Source organism: Stegodyphus dumicola, chromosome 5 (genome assembly GCF_044657685.1).
Source record: "Stegodyphus dumicola isolate Sdum_Otavi_A_Nest chromosome 5, ASM4465768v1".
In the NCBI taxonomy this organism is placed as follows: domain Eukaryota; kingdom Metazoa; phylum Arthropoda; class Arachnida; order Araneae; family Eresidae; genus Stegodyphus; species Stegodyphus dumicola.
Genome location: NC_140772.1, coordinates 645,882 through 667,402, shown reverse-complemented (window position 1 = coordinate 667,402; position 21,521 = coordinate 645,882). Strand labels below are relative to the sequence as shown.

The window sequence follows — 21,521 nt, the reverse complement described above, 5'->3', positions numbered from 1 at the left end:
AATTTGTATTTTCTTCAGATGAAGATTTTTTATCTGGAAATGCTTACCAAGGTTGTAAAATTTATATGTAATGAACTGTTATTTGTAGCTGTTGGCCATTTGAATCATTACACCATGACAGAATCACACATCAAATCTGAAATTTGCATAAAAAGTAGAACATGCTGGGATATGCAAATGTTCAGTATTCCACAGCATGTGTACATTATATGAAAGAGTAAATAACACTACAAAGTAATTTAAAAAGGCAGACTAAAATGCCAGTTTTTCATCCATATATTATGTTTACTTGTTATTTTGAAGGTTGGGGGTTATGTAATGTCTCATAAGACAAGAAGCAATTCATACTAACATGTCTCAGAATTCAGTTGCAAGGGGACTCAGTATTGTGAATTACTGTGTATCCCAACTGCTAATCATTTTGGTCTAATGATTTTTGCTAGACTTTGCAGTTAATAACTCCAGGAGAACCACAGAGATTGGCCTGAGAATCTCATTGGTCTTCTCTCTCTATTGCGCCAAATGACAGATATCTTGCCCACATGACTGTTAGGAATTTTTTATAGGAAACTGGATATATCGCTTAACATCAAGTATGGCTCAATGGCATCTGAAGCACTGTAGATTATTTGTAAAGTGAGCATTACTTTCACACTCTGACACAGGAATCAATGCCTTTGATGGTGTGTTCAGCACCAAACACAGGTTCATGAAAAGTGTGATGTCACCTTTTCTAATAAGTCTCACTTTTCTTTTAGAATGTTATGATAGTCATATCCACGTGTGGAGAATGCATATTCGAAGCTTGCATTTTTCATCATTATGCTGGCCCAGCAACAGTATGAGGTGCACTGGATGCACATCCTGTTCACCTGTAGTGTGTATATCTGGTACTCTTACCAGTCACTATCATATTACTGAGGTTTTAATGCCCATGGCTATGAATATATTCAGGGCTTCTGTCCCCTCTCCTTTCAATAGAACAATGGGCAAACCAATGTTCCTCACATTGCCCTACATATTCTTTATACACAGGATGTTCAACTCCTGCTTTGCACAATGCATGTTCAAGATTTCTCATCAATTAACAGTTGGAGAGAGACTGAAATGACAATATTTACATGCCAGTGCAACACTCTAGCATAGACCTTGAAACCACAGGTGGACTTTTGTACCCATGACTGCCATCCGAAGTTTGTTTGACTCACAAAAATAATAGCAGGTAACATTCAGTTTCCTTTCAGCTGCTATGAGTTATGATTATTGGGAGTACTGATTTCTGCATCCTCCATTTGTAGTATTTATCTGAGTAAAATCTAGCAATAAAAAGAGTCCTTGGTCAAATTATTCAAGAGCTCATTTTTCATACTTTGGAAAGCAGGAGATAATATTAATCTTGTTGATCCCACTGCTGTTGGGAAAATAACACAGAGAGCAGCCATATTGACTTTTCATCAGCAGGGATTAGGAGCACTAATCAATACATGATACAATGGCAATAGAAGCGAGTCTAGATGATTGCAGCAGCGTCTTGCTAGGATGAAAGCGAGAAGGATTCAGGGGAAGAAGGAAGGGAGTCAAAAGTTTTAGTTTGAATTAGAAAAAGTTTCGATTTACAATTATTTATTATTATTGCTATTGATTTACAATCTTTTTGATTTCGCAAGAGGCATCTACATTAAGTGTTATGTAAGATCGCATGATTAATTTGAAGGACGCAGTTTAGACTTATATAGCTATTTTTAAGATAGCGAGATGTTCGCAAAAATGTTTTACTCCTGAAGATGAGGGACTGTGCCTGATCGCCCTCAAAATCGATAGAGATTTATTGAAAATCTTCTCAGATAAGGTAGCTTTTCTGGGTAATTTTATAAGTAAAGCCTTTTCTAAGGGAAGTTTGTGAACATTTAAGTCAAAATCCTGTTTACTGAAATAATGCTCTTTAATATAAATTACATTTTATTATTAAATAATCATTAAAATACATATTTTATTAATACATTTAATTATGCATGATTTAATGATTTCCATTTATTTATGGATTATTTAATGATTTCTAATCATAATTGCATGATTATTATTTGTAATCACAATTACAAATCATTATATCATTCTGTTTAATAAATTGCAATTTATTATTTACTACGTAAAAATCTCATATAGCAAATGACAAGCAATTTACATTTGACTGAAATTTTTTCTGTAGGAATACTTCAGGTTTTGACACCAGGTGCCATTATTATTAAATATTAATTTTTAACACTTTTTCTATTATTAAGAAATTAAATTCTTAATATACAACTGTGTACATTTGTAAATGTATAGAACCAAGTAGATTAATAATTTGCATTTCCCTTTAATTAATGAATGAGATAATTAAAGCTAACCAAAATAAATTTTACAGTATACAAGAGTTTCACGAGCACATTTAAATGCAATTTATGGGCTTTTGAAGAAATCCATTGATTAAAAAAAAAAAAAAAAAAAAAAAAAAAATGCTTTTTCACATAATGTATAAAATTTCATTTGAAATATTTAGAAAGAAAAATACATCATAAGAAATTCATTTGTAATAGCAAATAATTTTTAAAAATAAGATCAGGAATTAAATAGTCAAAAGGAGTATTGGTACAGCTTTGAAAACGGAAATAATATTTATTGAGCCTTTTTTAAATTAAATAAGATATTCTCATTAGATTTAAAAATAAATTTAAAGTGCTTTAATGTCAAATAAAAGCTTATTTCATGAAAAAGGCATTTCCTAAATGATACATTAATTTGTTTAGTCAATTAATTGTTTTGGCATAGTACATTTATATTAGATTAACCACTCAGTGAAATTTAAGACTTTATTAATTTTCGAGAGAATTTAAATTATGATAAATATTTCTTAGTTTCATTCGAATAGGGAGATGTGTTTTATTTAAACTTTTAAAATTTAGATCCAGTTATTGATTAAAAAAGTTAAATATTCGAGTGATTCATGAAATATTCATAGAAAGAATTTGAGTAATTTTCTCTTGAATAAAAAAAGACTAGAATAACTCTTCTTGAAATTCATAAAAACCCTTCTTAGTATGTTCAGAGGCCCACCAGCAGCCGAGCAGTAAAAGCCACTGAACTCTGGTAATTCATTTCGGAGTTTGATTCCCAGCAAACGGGCTAGCTGCCCGGTCGTTTTCGTGGTTTTCCCCATGCATAAGGCGGATACGAGCCAGTTTCCCTTAAAATGACCTCCACAGGGCATTCCTTCCTTTCCGTGTAATGCCTAAAGGCAGAGCACGTAATAAGTAAAAATAAAAATATGTTTTAATATTAAAAGGCTTTCCAGCTTTTACTTATTGTTGTTGTCTTGACCATGTATTTCATGAAAGAATGACCTTTTACTTGTTACTTGTACAACTGCTTTTAAAAGTATGGTTTTCTTCTGCAAACCCCTTATATTCTTCTCTATAATGTACAGCATACCACATAAATGTAATAAAAATTATGGCACATAAATAACTTAATAATTAGAATATGAAAAATGGTTTACTAGGTTCTTGCCTTATTATTTTTTGTATTGTTATTGTTTTTGATTTTACAAATATACACAAGTTTTCAGAAACAGAATCACAGATTTTATTTGCACAATGGCTCAATTTTTATTACCGCGATCTCTGCGCTCGAGGTATTAATGTAATATTTTAAATATTTAGCATAAAATTGCTTAACATGATAGTTTCTTGGTTTCTACAGTAAATTATTGACTTATCTGAAGTCTGCTTCTACTAGGTAAGAAAAAAGGAAATGTTAATGATGTTTGTTGTTCGAAACCAATCCTTCTTCAATGCGATCAGTTTTTCTTCGATAGTTATTTCAAAATGAAACGTATGGCATTTCAGCTGTTCTATGCAAACACAATCAAGTTTTCACTTTATTAAAAGCGAATATTAAAAGCTTTCAAATTTTGCAAGCATGTCGTACGTAACACATATTTTCTGAGGAAGTTTTAAGTGCTTTGTAATTTTCGTGGTTGTGTTTTCTTGTGTTCCTGCCTTTTACATTTTTATATTGCACTTCTTGTGTAAAAATGTTTTATATATTTAGAAGAAATTAAAAAATCGGTAAGGTTTAATATTTTTACGGTCGCTTAAATGAATTTGCTAAGGTTTTCTGTGCTCTCTCTCAGCTTGTAGTCTATTAATCTACTCTTGCACTCGCTACTAGTTATCCATTTTTAAAGCTTTGTTATTAAGCATTGCTTTCTTCCCAATTACGCCGCTTACACTTCAGAAAAATGTCACAACGAACATTTTTAAAAGCTGCATACTAGCATATGTTTTTGCAAATTTTGAATAGCGTAGTCCTGCATGCAAATATTTGCACCTGAACGCCCGATTTTTTGAATTTCAAATTTGTTTTATTATTTATTTCATATTTTAAAAAACTTTTCATTTAAAATTTAAAATTTTTCATTAACGAACTCATTGATTTGAAACCACGGAACCTACGGCGAAACTTTGAAACTAAATATTTTTGTCTCCAGCGTGCGAAGCTGTTGCCATTCAGAAAAGTGGAAGTTATTTATCTTTCAATTTTAATAAACAAATTCGACTCTAACTTTTCATGATAACTAGTTTTTATAGAAGTAGTATAGCAAATATAAAAATATGCATGGCGTCTTCTTCCATTGTATCACCAATTTAAAAGTATGCTGTTTTTAAATATTTAGTGATTTTGCCTTTGGTATTGAATTTTATGTGGTGAAGTGTGAAGAACCTTATATTTAATAGATAAGAAAAAATTAACAATATTGTTAGCACATAGCAATATAACACAATGTTAATAAGAAAATGTTAAAAAAATGTTTTGTAAGCCATCTTGCTATCAAAACTGAATACTAATATGATGAACTGATTAAAGACTGAAAAAAATGTGAAACTGCATAATAATACTTGTTACTGTATTGGAAATTCTAAAGATATGCTGCATTAAATGTAAAATAATACTTTTGTCATTTTACCATTGAATTTTACACGGAGTAAAAGCGAAGAAAGCAATGTGTATAACAAAACAAATTATGTAAGTGAGTTCAAGAGCAGACTAATAAGCTGCGAACTCAGCGAGTGTTTAGAAAATCTTAATAAACTCTCTTGTGTGACTTTAAAATCTGAACACTTTCAGTTTTATTTCATTTTATTGTCCCAAACGGGAATTTACCGAGAAGGGCCATTCATTTCGTTTTTGGCATTTTTGTGTTGATTCACTATAAACGGCAAATCACTTTTTAAATTGTTGCCACCAAATATTAGAGCCCTGTATTATATTTAAAAAAATTAAATAATGATGAATCTGCACAAATGTATGTATGTTTCTGGCATTGTGATAAAACAACGGTACCTAGAGACATCCAATTTTGAATAACGTAGTCTTCCATTCCTATATGGGGATCTGGAAGCCCAAATTTGGAATTTGTTTTATTTATATATTTCATATTTTGTAAAGCATTTATGAGTTTTTGATTAAGAAACTGGACGATTTCAAAGAGAGCAATAGCAACACTGTACGAATAAAACATTTTAATCTCCAGTGCACAGGACTGTGTATTGGAAATCTAAAGATATGATCGTTTAAATATTTGGTGATATTGCCGTTGAATTGAATTTTATGGTTTAAGTGCAAAGAACATATTTAATAAATAATGGTAACACACAAAAACTTTAAAAAACGCCCTTTTGGGAGTAATACAAAATCTGAAAATTTTCAGATTTTTAAATTTTTATATTTACTTCCCTTCCTCCTCAGTTTAAAAAAAAAAAATAGTAGTAACGCTTTTCCACTCACGTGCCCCAAGATGGCAATTAAACTCCTGGTTCAGTTTTCTTTTTCGAATCAACTGTTTGACCAATAATTAAGAAAAATATCTAACTCCAACTCAATGTCTGAGAGTTTTGGAAAGAAAAAGGAAGGCCATTATTTAAAAGAAATTAGTAGCTTGACATTCACTTGTCAAAAACCTAACACAGAATTTGCTAATTAGGCTTAATGAACCAGAGCAATCAGAATTAACCAAGATAGCTATCCACTTATATTGCCTCTCGAGAGAATATTTTAATTCTACCGTAATATTTTATTCTGCTTGACTCAAAGAGGTTTGAGAAGATTTTGTCTTCCTTTCTACATCTTTTTAATTACTAACAGCAGTCTATTCTAAGAAGTTTTCGAGAAAAAAGCATTTTTTACATATTATACATGTTCTTTTAGAGATCAAAACTATAAATGAGTCATTTTTATTTATTTACTTACTAGAGGAAGTATCCGATGCCAGTTAAGTTAAATTTAGAATAATGTATCTAACAACGGAGAGAACGATACCACTGTAATCCTTCTGTAATAACGATGCAAAAAAACGATTGATAGTCATACCTTTTTCACTCTGATGCGATATGGAACCCACAGAAAAATTTCTGTAGAAAAATAAACTAATTCTCTCCCATTATATTGGCAACAATCGCACACAGTTTTTAATGATTTTCGTCTTTCTAATCAAAAGGACGTAAAAGCTCAAGTTCCGTCCAATATGTCACCTATATTCAATTTCAGTCCATTAAATGTGACAAAAGGTTTATCATAATTTATTAGAAGTCAATAATGCGAACAAACAAACACACACACACAGACATTCTTCTTTATATATATATATTGTAACGCTTACCCATTTTTGACTAACAAACTGCGATTTGAAAGGTAGCAAATGTATTTAATGTTGAGCAAAGCTATTTTTATTTCATCGTAAAACTTACAAACTTTTTTTAACAAACTCTACGATTTGAAAGCAAGCAGTGACAACACTTCTCGAAAGAAAGCAGAATTTTATCTCCAACGTGCGAGATTGTTCCTACTCGAAGAAATGAGGTCGAATATTAGAGTTTTCAGAATTAATTAATATCTCAGATTTTAGCTATTTTTGGGGAGGCAGTGGATGTCGACCTTTCTCAGGACCCCAAAAAGAATTGTAGAACAATAGTGACGATAGCTATAGTAGTAGCTGAGTTAATTGCGAACAAATACACAAACATTCTTCTTTATATATATAGTGTTGGCAGTGGCGATAAATGTAAAGCATATTTTGCTTCCCTTAAAGCTAAGACTAATCTAAATAAATTCATGCTTTATTCCGTAAATTAAAATAAGCTAACACTGTAGCCTTTACATTTAAAATCATATGAGTGAAAGAAAGCTAGCATTATGCTAACTCATAAAAACACACATTCGCCGATACTGACGTACATATAATACTTGGCCAACCCGCAGATCTTGACGTCATCGGCCAATCAGCAGCAACCATGTTAGCTTACCACCGATTGACCTCCGATCAAAATTTGCATAAGGAAAAATTAAAGCCAACAAACGGCCCTGTTTTCCTCATGCAAATACAAAAAAAAAAAAAAAAAAAAAAAACTTACACAGAATTACAGAAGTTCATAGTTCAATTCTATTATACGAAAGCACTTATTGTCTTTAAACACTGAAAACATCTAAACAAAACTTCCTTAAATTAACAGCAGTCACCGCTTTTGTAAATAAGTCAGCAGTATTTAATTTACTGGTGATAAATTCAAGGTCAGACACTCCATCATTTACTAGTCTTCTAATAAAGTGATATTTTATGTCTCTGTGCTTAGTTTGGCGATCTAGAAAAATCAATGGCAGACTTGTTATCACAAAATAGTTTATATTCTCTTAAATTAAACTTTAAAATTTCATCTTGTAAGACATTTTTTGTCCACATTAATTCCTTCGCTGCTTCAGATAAGGCGATATACCCCGCTTCCATGGTTGATAAACTTACACTTTTTTGTTTAACAGTTTTCCAGATTACCAGTACTTCATCTAAATATAATATAAATCCTCCCATGGACAAGTTGTCATTCCTATTACTTGCATAATCAGCATCTGAATAACAATATAAATTTAGATGTTTAATCTTCGATAAGTTTAATTTATATAATTTAGTACTATTGAGATAACCAAGCAATTTCAACAATGCTTCCCAATGCCTAATTCCAGGATTCTCCTGAAACTGTGATAAGATATTCACTGCATATGTAATATCAGGCCTTGTCCTGTTAGCTACAAGAACTAAACATCCCAACAGATTTCTAAAGGGTAATGTATGCATTTCCGCAATTTCTGCACTTGTAGATGGACAATCTAATTTGGTAAGAATAGTGCCTTTAGCTATGGGAAGTAAAGCTATTGGTATCTGAAAATGTTTAAATTTTTCAAAAGTTTCTTCGATATATTTTTGCTGATATATAAAAACCCCATTCTCATTCTCTAAGAATTCAATTCTAAGTAACGTTTCAGTTTTGCCTAATACTTTAAGATCAAAAAACTTACTCAGCTGTGAAATTACTTTATACCATATTGATCTTTACTAAAATTCACAATATCATCTACATATAACAAGAGAGTTACATCTGAACTTTTATAAACACAATTACACCATTGTATTTTCTTAAAATGTAGATTTTCTAAAGTACTTTCAAATTCACAAAACCATTCATGGCCGCTTTGATGTAGACTGTAAATGGCCTTGTGTAATAAACACACTTTATTTTCCTCTTCAATAAATCCCTCTGGTTGGGTCATATATATTTTTCATTTAGGTTTGCATATAAATATGCATTCTTTACATCTAACTGACAATTAGTCCATCCATATATAAACATACCAGTATAGTGAAAAATATTCTTATGATTGAAAAATTTACTACAGGACTGTAAACGTCATAAAAATCTTCACCTCTTTTCTGCCTGAATCCCTGTGCTACTGAACGTGCTTTGTATCTAACCACTTGATTCTTTTCATTTCTTTTTAGCATATAGAACCATTTGTTTCCTAGCATAGTTTTATTTTCTGGCTTTTCGACTAATTCCCAAACCTTTCTTTTCTTCATTGTTTCAATTTCTTCTCTCATTGCCTTATCCCATTCTTCGGCATTTACTGATTTTCGTGCTTCTTTAAAATTTTGTGATATAACAATTTCTACGGAATTTGCCTCTTCAGACACGGAGCTAGTCTCCTTTTCTACAAAATTAACTTTCCCCGAGTATTCGTTTTTTCCACTAAAATCAAACTTATCTTTTTCAAATTTAATATTTCTTGCCTCACAATACATTTCAATATCATTATAGGATCTAAAACGGGTGTCTGTTCCCTCTACATAATAATATATGTCTGTACATCTTCCGTCTGGCCTTTTAACTGCTTTTCTTTGCCAGTTTAAGTCTGATTCTTCTTTCGGGGTAAATTTGTCATCTGAGAACTTTATTTCTTCTATAGAAGTTTCCTGTTCTTCATCTGATTCTGCTAATAGCTCAGGTTCCTCTAGTCTTTTAAACTTAGTTTTTGATTTCTGTTCCAGGATGCCATTTGCATCCTGGAACAGAAATCAAAGTTTCATCAAATTCAGTTTTTCAACGAACACATTACAGGTTTCTATTAATCTGTGTTCTTCTGGTAGCCATATCCTATAACCCCTAGTTTCCTTCGCATATCCTACCATGATTTCTTCTTTGCACCTCATTTGTAATTTATTTCTAATCTGTTTTGGCATGCCAACAACCAAATATTTTAAAATAAACAACATTGGTTTTTCTATTTAAAAACATTTCATAAGGGGTTCGGTTGCTTTTATGACATACTCTGTTCCACGTATGTACGAAACAGCCAAGTGCTTCTGCCCACCATTCTTTTCCCATTTTACCATCATTAAGCATAATTTTAACTCTGTCTAATGCCATTTGGTTAAAACGCACACACACACACCGTTCTCTTCTGGGGTGTACGCGTTTGTGCGTTCAACACTAATTCCATTTTCGGCTAAGTACCTTTCGAATTGCCTGTTACAGAATTGCACACCGTTATCGGTGCATATATTTATTAATTTCCTATTCGTCAGTCTTTCCATTTGCCTATGATAATTCTTAAAGTTGTAGAATGATTAATTTTTTTTCATACAATACACTATTACTAATCTACTATAGTCATCCACAATAGTGAGGAAATATTTACTCCCACCGTTAGATGGAACTGGGAGTGGGCCACAAACGTCTAAATAAACCAACTGCAATGATTTATCCGATCTCTTCGGAACAGTTTTAAAAGTTATTCTACTAGATTTAGCAATAATACACGGTTCACACCTATCCATTGGTTTTTCAATTTCTGGTAACCCTTTCACGCTTTGATTCTTATTAGTATTCTTAACATAATCAAAATTTACGTGGCTAAATCTCCAAAGCCATAGCATCGTATCGTCTACTTTATTTAACTTTCCAATTTCTGTACCGTAACCAGCTTCCTTTTTATCTGTTGCATATCTAAATGGTTTTACGTGATAAAGTCTGTCATATCGTTTAGCGTAGCATAATCTATCCCAATTATTAAAATACATCCACATCTTCCTTTCTGAAATCACAAAATGAGCACCTGCCTTTTCTAACCTTGCTCCCGATAGTAAATTTCTTTTTAGATTTGGATCATATAACACATTATCTAACTCAATCCAATTTATTCAATTGCCTACTTTTACTGCAAATTTGATGGTACCCTTTCCTTGTACTTTACTTTCAGAATTTCCTACAGCTAAAGACATACGTATATCATCTATTTCTTCAAAATTTGTCATTAAATTTCTATTATTACAGAAATGAGTTGTAGCTGCAGTATCTACGACCCAATTAAATTTACCTGCGTTACCTCCTTTATCTGTAGTTGTTACATAATTTTCTACTAACATTAATTCTTTATCTTTAAACTGTCCATTATTATCGTCTATTTTAAATTTCTGATTTTTACTTACATTTTCTTCACATTGAGCGATTAAGTGTCCAAATTTATGACGTCAGAAACAAGGTCCTATTCTCATATTCCCCATTTCTCTGCATTTATTCCCCATTTCCCTGCATATCTTTCCCTGCATTTGAACTAATAGTATTGAACACGCTTACCTTGCTGTCTTCTAAATCAGCATTTACCATAAGTCGGCTTTCTTCCCTTACCAGTTCTTCAGCAATTCTTTCCAGCGTAAAATCTTCGTCCTTCCACCTATAGATCAACTGTACAATGCCGGCGTATTCCTTGGGTAATCTCCTTATTGCTTGAAATCCTTTAAAAAGATCTGGCAAGTTGTGTCCAGCTTCAGCCAACTTTGCAGTCATTTTTATCCTCGCGATAAATAATCCTATTTCTTCATTTGGTGTATGTCTAATGCTAAAAAATTCATCCAGTAACTGAATTATCTTTGCTTTTTGTTTTGAGTTCGAATTGCTTCTGTAGAACTTCCCATGCTTCTTTACCACTTGAACATTCTTGTATCAGTGGCCTGAACTCAGTTTTAATTCCATAATATAATGTAGTGAAGACTCTGTTCTCTCTCAATGTGAATTCCTGCTTTTCACGTCTTGTTGTACTTTTATCTAATTCTTCTTCTTCATCCTCTATGAAGATCCAACAATTTCTATCCAGTACCAGCATTTTAATATCGACTTTCCATCGATCCCAGTTGTCATGGTTTAGCAGCTCAAAACTTTCAGGTAGTAATGACATCTTCAATTAAGCGTGAGCACAACGACTTGAACAAACTTCTAAGACAGGTCAGCTTCTTTTCGTGGATAACGGCCCTCTTCATTTACATTCCTTCAATGCTGAGTTGAACTGGGTAACAGGTTAGCTGTTGGCTCTGGGCCCATAACCGTTATGGCAGTGGAGATAAAGGCAAAGCATATTTTGCTTCCCTTAAATAAAGCTAAGACTAATCTAAATAAAATTCATGCTTTATTCCATAACCACGTTAGCTTACCACCGATTGACCTCCAATCAAAATTTGCATAAGGAAAAACTAAAGCCAACAATTATAGCCATCAAGCGGATGTATGTCAGGGGTAAAATGAGTCTGAATCTGTTAAGAATGAATGCGAAGTTGCTGGTTACGCTTTTTTCACCCCCCGTATTTGGTTACATTAGTGGATACTCTGAGAAGACGATGTGTAGGATGTGCTTGAGCAGTTTATCTCAGTTTTTCCTCTTACTGTACTCGCTGTCACTTAATGCTCATTTAAGAACACAAATTTTCCTTCCTGGAAGGGTAACTAGCTGTAAGCATCGATAAGAATGCACTAGATATGATGGCATGGCGAGAAATGTACGCGTTCCTAAACAAACTCCCCCAAATTTATTGCCCTTCTTAAACAGAAAGGTTTCTGCATGTGAGTGAGGGGACTTTACTTGAACGTCTCATGTTCTCATGAGCTCGTATTTCTAGGGAAATAGAGTATTGCAAGATCTGCTTATTGTTAAACTAAAACGTTAGGAATTCTAATTTTTGTCCTTGAAATTGTGGCTTAGTTTTATAAAAAGTAGTACCGGAGCTCATCTTATTTAGGGCTCCGGTGTGTTCTGGCTACAATTGTAATTTATCTTAAAAATTTAGAAGCCCCGGAGCTGGGCTCCGCCACAATTTAAGCACTGGGCATGCCACTTCTATTGTTCTGGTTCTGGTATTTCTAATATTGTTCTGGTTCTGGTATTTCTATTGTTCTGGTATTAACTGCCCAGCTGTGGCTCAAATGAAAAATGGACAGGACCCCTATCGTAACGTGCCTGGTGCTGCACGGAGCCTCTGAGGTGACAAGCACCGCACATCTACAATAGCAATTAATTAGCATCCCCCTTGTCCAGAGCATCCCAAGATGGTATGGAAAGGGTGAGAGGCCTTAACACCAGTCGCTGATTGAAATACAGTGCCATACAAGAGGCTTGGCAGATAGTACATTGCCATACAATAATACTTTGGTTCATACACCATGTCGCAATTAAAGTACAACATATTACATATTGTTACAGATTTGGTATAGAAATAGCTAATGTTAGTAGAATTATAAATTAAATTGTTTTATTCCCCGTGCAGTGCAGTGCATGACAAATATTAAGAGGAATATTAAGAGCTATGCAGGAAAATTAAAAATACAAGAGCATGTGCATTTAATAAATAAATCGTATCTCTTTTTGATTTTGAGAAAGTGTCAAAAAATTCTCGTACATTTAAAAAGCTTATATAAGAGGCATGAAAACCTCTCAATTCTTTAGTTAGTTGTTTTATGAGTTTTGTTTAGAAAACTGCTGTGGTGAAATCTGATTATCTTTCTCTACCTTTTGAATGTAAACGATTTTAGTGGTTTAAAAGATAACTTCTGTGAGATATCGGGATAATGTAGGAATATCTGAGATAATTTAAGCATTTTGTTTTATTTGTTGTGATAATAAATCTTATTCATTTTTTTTATCGGACAATTCATAACGGACCCATACAGGTGCAACAATATAATGGCATATTACAAATAAAGTACATATACAACTAAAATATGTATACTATAGTACATTTAGAATAAAGTAATTTTGATTATGTCCATGTCTCTGAGGTGAAGAGGTGTTGGGCCGGCCAACCGGTATAGTGGTCAGCGTGGCCGACTGCCGTGCCGAAGGGCCCGAATTCGAATCTTGGACAAGGCATGAATGTTTGTAAATGTTTAGTTTCTGAGTGACATGGTGACACTCTGGATATGCAGCGAGCCGAGAGTCCTCTCGTGTGGCTTGGTGGAAGGGGAAAGGGGTGGGAGACCCTCGACCCATCTTCCAGGGGTGCTCTCCATCAAAATGGAGGGCGGAATTGAGCTAAATAGCACCGTCACCTGTAAGGTGCTCAATGCTGTTGCCAACGACTAGCGTATCTTGCACTCCTTGCCAAGAGGAATTTTGTGGGTTTGGGCTGATTTTAATGTCAGACAAGTGAGCATAAGTAACAACAACAAAGTTACTGGAGCACTAGGAGGGCAAATGATGAGATATTGGTTTTTAGCGTTATATGTTCACTGAGTTCTGTTTGCACAATACTGCATTCTATTGCATTGTTTGTACAATATCCTGTTTGTTTTGTGTGCATTCTGTTTTGTTTTGTTCTGTTTGTACGCTGCGGTTGGAAGTAAAAAAAAAAAAATTCTATAAATTTGATTCGTTTCAAAAGAGAATCTGCATTTGTGACTATTCAAATCATTTCGTTTAAAGGAGATGTGACACCTTCTCCGGCTTTTACTTTTTCAAATGATCTAAGAAATTGCTCTTCATTTCATTTCAGTTCCATGAGATGGTCAACCGGGATGAATTATGCAGGAGTTTATTGCAACGTTATCCGATCATCGTCTTCGCTCCCACCAGTGAGCCTATAGATAGGAACAAGGAATGGATTCTTGGTAGAGAGAACAGTGTTATGTCCTATCATATCTGTAAGTCTTTTTGGGATTTGATTGTTACCTGCTATAGGAAATAAGACTTGGGAAAATAAAACAAGTCACTGAAACATAATTTGTAAACATAATTTCACTTTGATTTCTTTCCGGCCGTTAAAGTGGGGGGGGGAAGAAAAGGTATTTATGATGCGATTAAAACTACTGAAATATTTTTATATGTATCTTTTATTTTACACATTTAATTTTTGCATTTCTAAGCAATAGAAATGTTTAAAATTTAGAAATAGCAGTGTTTTAAATTTGAAATATAACATTTTTATTTAAATTTAGTACAACTTCAACGTGAGGGTGGCATTGATTAGAAAAATGATTTTTAGCATTTCGAGCGATAATTTCACGTGGGTCTCTCATTTTCAAGTAGCTTTATTCTGCTTGGATTATGGAAAGCCACTGCAATAAAAGTTTTCGTTTGTTGCTGTAAAAATCTGAATCAGTAATTGAAAGCTGAAAACTAACATTTTTGTTTAAATACAGAAAATCTCAACATCGCAATAACATTGATTGTAAAAATGATTATGTGCATCTATAAAGAGAGAATAATCTCATGCAGACTCTTAAAAATTTCAGCGGAAGCATACCGCTGTAAGATTTTGCATCTTTTTTTGCTAAAAATATGAAAAATTCAGAAAAAGGAAATTGAAATTTAGTATTTTTATTTTAATTAATAAAACTGCAGCCTCAAATGACATTGATAGTAAAAACCGTTTTGTGCATTTTAAGTGATAATCTCGCATAAGTCTTTTTTTTTTCAAGTGACTGTATTCTGTTTGCTTCCTTGAAAATCTCAATAATGGAAGTTATTACTTAGAATTTTGATGCTTGAAAGCACTTTCCAACCATACAAAAAAATGGCTAATGCACAGATTTAAAATATTAATAAATTTCGATTGTATCTGTTCAAAACATCTGTTTGCGAATTCGCGGCAATTTTCCAGTAGTTAATCTAAAATTCTCAAGACTGAGTTTGAGCAAAAATTAAGATGAGTAATATTTTCATTGCTGTAAATACATCACTATGATGATCAATAATTAGATTAATATGAATTATAATAATTAGATAATTGTAGGATAATTTTTTAAACTGAAATAAATTCCTCAAACAAAAAATAAAGCCGCCAAAAAAATTTAAAAGGCATTATAAAAATTGCCAAACAACAAAATGTCGCCAAACATCGTGGTTTGTAATTTTAATTTGCAATTTCAGTTATACATATTAGGTGCAAACTCAGCCTTAGTTTGATGTAGATTTTCAATAACTCTGTTGATTTTGAAAGCATCGGACACAAGTCTCTTCTCTTCAGGAGCAAACAGCCCACCAGCGGCCGAGCAATAAAGTCGCTGAACACTGGTAGTTCGGTACGATGTTCAAATTCCGCAAATGGATTGGCTGCATGAGTCATTTCGTGGCTTTCACCATTTGAAGTTTGTATACGAGCCAGTTTCCCTTAGAAAGTCATCTATATGAAGGCATCCTTCCCTTAGATAGATAGCCCTCAAGGCTTTACCATCATCTCAATAAATAAAATCGGGAGCAAACAAATTCTCTGAAAATATCTATGCCTAAGCAGTAAAGTCGCTGAACATTAGTAGGTTGGAATCCCGGCAAACGAGATGGCTGCATGGCGTTTTCTTGCTTTTCCTGGTGTGTAACATGTATACGAACCAGTTTTACTTCAAAAATCCTCCACAAAGGCATCACTCTCTTTAGGCAGATATTCCTGGAGGGCTTTTGCGTAATTAAAATATAATAATGTACCCGAATAAGGTTAAATTTTTTCTCGAATTTTTCCATCAAGGTTATTATTAGTGAGCTGTAAGTTATAAATAAGAACCGGTTTATTTCAGCGAGTGAACGGTACTCATCTGATCCCATAAAAAGGAGAAGTTTCTATCCCAAGGAGAGTGTACGCTTACTTACTTACCACCAGCTGAGTTGCTGTACCTCCTGTTGTATGACTCAATTGATGGAGCATTCTGTTATCACTAGGCCCAGCCAAAATTTTCCGTGGAGTATTAAAAATTGTAGCGAAATTTATAAAGTTACTCTGGAAGATGGGTTATTAAAGAAACCCTGTGCTGAATGAGTATTTTAGCAGTGTTTTATGCATTGTGATTGTGAGTTTATAGAGAATGTTGACTGTAGAATTTGAATATAAGAAGTTATTCTGATGCATTAAAACGAACAATATCGACTGGGTATATTAATGTACATCCTATGTGCTATTCACATATTTGCAGAGTTCCTATTTAATATTTGCTTGTCACGTTCATTGTACTCACTTGTGTTGAGTTAAAAATTTATGTGTTCATTGAAAAACGTGCGGTTCACTTTTACACGGAGCACCATTTTATATCTGCTTGGCATATTGAACTGGTTACTGGTAGCGAACACTTGAAGATGAGACTAGAAAATATTAAGAGTATATGCAGGACTAACGCTAGTTTACGAGACTTGAAATATTAGAGTATACGTTTAAGAACACTCATCTTTTCTACGCGTTTCCCTAGTAGAACGGCAGATATAGCATTGTCCCATTTTACTTTTTTATTTATTTTGTGCACTGTGCTTCTTTGCATATTCTTCGATCATTCCTTAAGCAGTGTTATTTGCATTCATTCTATTATGCCTGCATTCTTAATATGTTTCTTCACTCCATATCTTTTTTGTGCTGCATTCAGGGTTGAGCAATATATCTGGAGACTAGCCTCCGTTAGGTGAGTAAGCATTGTGCATGCACCCTGCTCACTATGTTTATCTCAATTATATTGCTTAATGCTTAATCATTCCTGTTATTTGCAGCAGATTAGTGCTTGTTTTTATGTAGAGAAGTCAATTGAATGGCATAGCACCTTTTGTTTTGTTTTCTATTAGTTTTATTTAAAATGGTTCGAACAAATGATTTAGTATTCTCTTATGTAAGCTTTCAGCCCTCATAGGCATCTGTTCACATGAAATTTCGCATGCGCATTGTATTACTAAAACACATTTTTTAAAATTGTATATTTTTATATCTAATTCTTGAAGATGATTCATGAAATATGAATTCCATAGTAATAAAAAAATTAAAAGGCATTGTACATAATACCTATAACTAGCTGGCAATGTATGAAACTATTCATATTTCATACATTTCCTAGGAATGCCAAATGAGAAACAGGCAAAGCATGAAATACATTTCTGATTTGTTTCGAAGAACCTAAACTACTTACTAGAAGTTAATAAATCATGTATGAAAACCCAAATGACTACTAAGAAGGAACCATGGGACTAATGGTTCCTGAATCGCTAAGATGTGTATTTGTGGAAAAGAAAAGTACATTGATTTATCATTTTAAAGGAAGCGTCAATACTGTACAGTACTACGTTGCGGATGCCGAGTTATTTCCCGTACTTCATGAAAACTCATTTGAGTACTGGACATGGGCGAGGCGACAGAATGTTGAAAGAACTTAACAAACTTAACAAGTACAAAAACATTGCACATAAATGATATTGAACTGTACAACCACCTTTGTGAGCTCTGCCAGAAAAAACAAAAAGTTATTAATAAAGGGCATTGTTGTGAAACTTATGACTATTTCTGAAATTAATTTCCGTTGTCAGGTAGATTGTTGTCTTACTGATTCCCAGTCTCGACCAGATAAAAAATACAAATTTATAATGTTGTATCAAATTCATCTCGCTACTTTTTTATGTATTTTGAATGACAGATTTTTAATGGGACTCTTTCATTACTTTTTCAAAATAACATTTGTACTTTTGAGGAATGAACATCTTTTAATAAAGAGCATTTGTCATTCTATAGAATGTCTATACATTATACACAAAGCCTAGGCAAAATATGTAATTCTTCAGATGATATAATTTTTTTCTTCAGATAATATAATTTAATTCTTGAGATGATATCATTTTTGTGCATTCCGAGTTATAAAATGAATGAAATGTAACGCTGTTAAGTGAAACTAGCTCCAGGGTGTCTCTATGGTAAATAAATACAGTGAATTTTAAAGAATGCATTTATTCTATTTTGCTTTATGCGCTATCGACGGAGTAGGTTTAATTTAATTTTAGGTTAGGTATAAATGGAATGCAAGAAAAATGTGCATAATTTAATATTTACAAGGAAGCCATGTGGTGTACACATCAGACTCCTTTGAAATGCCCGGAAAAATATCCATCCATCTTCTCAGTATTTATTTTTCCAAATAATCCCGTTCCAAATTTTCAAACTAGTTAGCCAAAAAGCCTTTGCAATCATCAACTTTATCAAAAGGATGATCCATGCTTATTGCGTTATTTGCGGGAACTTCATTAATGCTTTCACCTTGTTTAAAATTTTTGTATTCGTCTGCGAGACTATCTGCACAGTCGTAAAGCGTTACCATGGTTACCAGTTTTTGCTTTACCATTGTTATTGTTAAAAATAAAATAAAATGGCTGTTCTAAAGCTTCAAAGTTGTGTTTTAATTGTTTATTTAGACAACATTTTTTAATTACACCTGAAGCTTCAATTTCAGACCATGTTAATTCACTGCTGTGTATCCATATAAGAGGTTTTGCTCCATCAAAACTTCTTTCTGTGCCTCAGTGTAATAACGAATGCATTGTAGAATGTTGTAAGCTCTTTTAGGCTTGTATTAATATCATTTGTGTGTATTCTGGACTTTTAAAATTTAAACACATAAGTGGAAAAATACCAATAACTGGCTGAGAGGCAGGCACCGCATCGTCAGACGAGATCGTTTCCAGTCAAAAGAGGACTTCTGGTAAGCCTAATGATATTCCAAGTTTTCTCGCAGTATCTCTATATTTAGCTTCTCGGCTAATATCTTAATTTTCTGTCATAAGCAAAGTTAATAATTTAAATAACAATATTAACAATGTTTCATTATGTAACAGTGTTCCATTAACAATGTTCCGTTAGCAATTTTCTATTAATAACATTTTGTTCTTTCTGTTTAAATGAATGAATGAGTATTTATTTAAATTTTGACTAAATATTTATTTGAATCTCCTTTGAATTTAGGTGAACTGTTGTTGGAATGGGAAGGTCGTCAAGCTCGTATCGTCCGCCCAGATGTGTAAATTGTCACTGGCGCCCTACACATGATTTGATCGTGTAATGATGATGAGGCGTGATCTTACCAAATCAGGTGCTCCCATTGGTCCACCTAGCAATGGCTTCTTATCCATCATTCCTGCATTTTTGCAGTCGCCATCTTTTTCTGAAGACCAACACATCATAGAAAGAATAAAGGAAAACATAAAAAGGCAACGAAAACTGCTGTCAAACATTACTGTGGTTAAGAGAAAAAAAAAAACTTCCCCCCCCCAAAAAAAAAACTTTGTGAAAAGTGCATTTTAGAAGAAGAGGCGATTTCTGTGCAGTGTTGTGTTCTTTCATTGTGCAGGAACGTGAACATTCAGACCAATACCAGAAAATGTATTACAAATTCACGAACTGAAGTGTAAAAAAATTTATGTTTTGGGGTAGGGTATGAATAATTCAGAAATTTGCTTATAATTCAAAGAAAGCCAGTGAAGTGACGCCATGGACAATTTTTTGAGAGCTTTTAGATAGAATTTATCAAAACATGTTAAATGGTGAAGAGTAAAATTTATTGCAACATCTAAACTCATTTTTTAATTACAGTACTGAACACCAAATTTGCTGTCAATGTACAGCTGTTGTTAGTTCTATCTATAAAAGATGAAAGTACCATTCCTGAATACTTGGGATTTTAGAGAAATAATCCACAAAACCTCTACTATGATTCTTCCCTACTTTACAAAACTTTGTTATTGTATATTAATCTAACACAAAAATTGTTTAAGAAATTTATTTATTCATAATGAAGCGATATGCAGATTGAAGTGTGTCAAAAACTATTTAAAGTATATTTATTTTATTAATAACAAATTCTATGTTTTGTGGAATACAATCATTAGAGTCATAGTTTGCTTATTACAAATGGCATCACACAGCTGCTTCAAAAACTACTTAGTTGTAGATTGAAAATTATTTGAAAACAAAGGGATTGTATATATTACATATATACGAGTAGTATGCCCATATTATACTTATAAATTATATTAATTCAGACATTGATTGAGTTAAAAGCACATGAGAATATATCTTATTCAGTTCTACTTTTAAAATCTTTGCTGGCAAAACTGATTCAAATTAATGAATTAAATCTGTTTTGCGAGACCATTTTGTTTAATGTAATTTCTTACTTATGTATTGTACTAAAGCTGTTCCCCTAAAAAAATACTGTTATGCTTATGATGCTGAATCATATTATTTGCAATAATATTATTATTACTAATGTAGAAAGATATTTTTATGTATGTATATACGTGTGTGACGAAGAAACACACCCTTGTTGAAATGCTTCATAACACACACTGCTGTTTTGTCAGTTTGTAGTAATATATGCTTGAATGTTAATGTTTGACCAATGTATGAAAATGTAAATCTTACCAATGTATGGAAATATTTAAATTGTTGGATATAAATGAAAGGACCACTTTGGTTCACAAAATGCTACAGCAGAAAAAAAAATTGTGACTTGCTTTAGTTTTTCTTATTTTTGTGCCCAGTTGGAATAGGTGGCACTATATGGGTGCTATGATTTCGTAGTATGTTGTATTATTATGGTTACTATTTTATTACAAAAACCGTTAATGATTATTTTGCAGCAGCACACAATAAAGCATTTGCTGTATTAGATGTGAACAAAACTTTGTTATGGTCTTTGCCCCCCCCCTTATTGTGAATTAATGAGACTGTCAATCCAGTATTTTAATTAAGAATTATTTGGAAAACGACATTTCCTTAATTTTTTTTAACTTGTTTTACAATTACCAATTTACCAATTTCATGATTGATATGGACTTTTTTCCTACTAAATGAATTCGGAAAATTCTGATTTAAATTACATGTTTCTAAACCATTCACTGTTATGTAATGAATGAATTATTCTTTTTCATCTAATGATAGAACTTCCAAGGTTTCTAAGCTGCAAAATTTATATAAATACATATTTCTTTTTCTGATGCATATAAAACTTTCCGGCTCATATTAGCATTTTAAAACAAAAAAACTAAATTAAATAAACTAGTAATTTTTAAATAGTTTTTCTAAAGCTGAAATTCAGATTTTT

At 32.7% G+C, this 21,521-nt stretch overlaps 1 long non-coding RNA gene across 3 annotated transcripts in view; it reads left to right on the top strand.

Moving 5' to 3' along the window:
• Positions 1 to 20,723, top strand: part of LOC146996999 (uncharacterized) — a 32,559-nt gene extending 11,836 nt beyond the window's left edge. For 2 of the 3 annotated variants that reach the window (XR_015041047.1, XR_015041045.1), the window contains exons 5-6: positions 14,183 to 14,330; positions 19,382 to 20,723. This is a non-coding gene — a long non-coding RNA (uncharacterized LOC146996999). Of the gene's footprint in view, positions 1 to 8,052; positions 8,205 to 14,182; positions 14,331 to 19,381 lie in introns of all 3 variants that reach the window. The other variant, XR_015041046.1, reaches the window with a different exon arrangement.
• Positions 20,724 to 21,521: the final 798 nt, after the last annotated feature.